At 38.5% G+C, this 2,090-nt stretch overlaps 1 pseudogene; it reads left to right on the top strand.

Annotated features, from left to right (window-relative positions):
• Window positions 1-719: 719 nt before the first annotated feature.
• LOC149990585 (actin-related protein 2/3 complex subunit 3 pseudogene) lies at window positions 720-1,256 on the top strand (annotated as a pseudogene).
• Window positions 1,257-2,090: the final 834 nt, after the last annotated feature.

Below are 2,090 nucleotides of genomic sequence, written 5' to 3'. Positions count from 1 at the left end.
GGATTAGACAAGCAAGAGATTTATTGAAAGGAACAACTGTAAGGGAAAAAAGCAGAATGAGCTAAAAGCAAAAAGTGGGAATGCCTTTAGACCACAATACTGATCTAAAACTTGTGAAGGAAGGAGAGAGACAAGAATTGGATGAGAAGAGTCTCAAAGTCCAGTGCAACTCTAAGAAAGTTTACATCAGACAGATGTCAACATATGATAAGGACTAATCTATTACTGATATTCTTCTTTGGCATAAAATGAATTATATTGTGGACCTTACAATATTTACCTGTTTTGGTTTTGTCGAATTAAAAGTATACTATGATGAAAACCAAAGAAAAAAAATGCCATTTATAAAATGGGCAGAGGAACTGAATAAACACGTCTCCAAAGGCATATAAAAAGATGCTCAGCATCATTAGTCATCAGAGGGATGCAAATTAAAACCACAATGAGATATCACCTCATGTCTATCAGAATGGCCATAATTAATAAATCAACAAACAAGTGTTGGTGAGGATGTGGAGAAAAGTGAACTCTAGTGTACTGTTCGTGGGAATGCAGACTGGTACAGTCACTGTGGAAATCAGTATGGAATTTCCTCAAAAAACTAAAAATGGAACTGCCTTTTGACTCAGCAACTCCACTGCTAGGAATATACCCTAAGAATCCCAAATCACCAATTTAAAAGAATTTAGATCTGGGTTGAAACTTGGGGACTCACAAAGATGCCGGCTTACCACTCCTCTCTCATGGACCCCGAAACCAAACTCATTGGAAACATGGCTCTGTTGCCCATCAGAAGTCAGTTCAAAGGACCCGCCCCGAGAGAGACAAAAGATACAGATATTGTGGATGAAGCCATCTATTACTTCAAGGCCAATGTCTTCTTCAAAAACTATGAAATTAAGAATGAAGCTGATAGTACCTTGATATACATAATTCTCTACATTTTTGAGTGTCTGAAGAAACTCCAGAAGTGCAATTCCAAAACCCAAGGTGAGAAAGAAATGTATACACTGGGAATCACTAATTTTCTGATTCCTGGAGAGCCTGGTTTTCCACTTAATGCCATTTATGCCAAACCTGCAAACAAACAGGAAGACGAGGTGATGAGGGCCTATTTACAGCAGCTGAGGCAGGAGACGAGCCTGAGACTTTGTGAGAAGGTGTTTGATCCTCAGAACGATAAACCCAGCAAGTGGTGGACTTGCTTGGTGAAGAGGCAGTTCATGAACAAGAATCTCTCAGGACCTGGAAAGTAAGGGGAGCCTGGGCAGACACTGTTCACAGCTGTGGTCTGCATCTGACAGTAAGATGTACACAGTCCTTTGCCTTTATGTCATAAAGTTTTATACAGAAGAGAGAAGAGAACATGTCTACTTGAGAAGTTCATTATCAAGAATTTGGGGGGGGAGGGAAGAATGAATTGTCATAGGCTGATTTGAAATGTTCTGCAGTGTTAAGCTGGTGCTTAATAAGTAATAATAAAGAAATTTCTAACATTTTATGTCAGGAAAATCTTTTTAAAAAAAGAATTTAAGCACCACTATGTTCACAGCAGCGTCATTTACAATAGCCAAGTTCTGGAAACAGCCTATGTGCCCATCAGTAAATGAGTGAATCAACAAACTGTGGTATGTTTACTCAATGGAATACTTCAAAGCAGAAAGAAAGAAGGTACTCCTACCTTTTGTGACAGCATGGATGAAACTGGTGAGTATTATGCTAAGTGAAATAAGCCAGTCGGTGAATGAAAAATACGATATGCTTTCACCTATAAGAGGAATCTATGAATAAAATAAACTAACAAACAAAATAGAATGATGGACATGGAAACATGGAACAGACTGAAGGTGACCAGAGGAGAGGAGGAAGGGGGATAATGATGGAAAGAAGGGGAAGGGACTAGACAAAGAACCTTTATATGAATGACCCATGGACATGGACAACAGTGTGGGAATTGACTATGGGAATGGGGGTAGGATGGGTGGAGAAGAGCAAAGAGGGAAATATTGGGACAACTGTAATAGAATAACAATTCTAAAAAACTAAAAAAAAACTTCACTAATACAGTTTTGATCATATTTTGAAATATT

This window comes from Furipterus horrens, unplaced genomic scaffold (genome assembly GCF_987537825.1).
Source record: "Furipterus horrens unplaced genomic scaffold, mFurHor1.1.pri manual_scaffold_17, whole genome shotgun sequence".
Classification (NCBI taxonomy): Eukaryota; Metazoa; Chordata; class Mammalia; order Chiroptera; family Furipteridae; genus Furipterus; species Furipterus horrens.
Note: the sequence above shows the minus strand (reverse complement) of the source record. Positions and strands in the feature narration are given on the sequence as shown.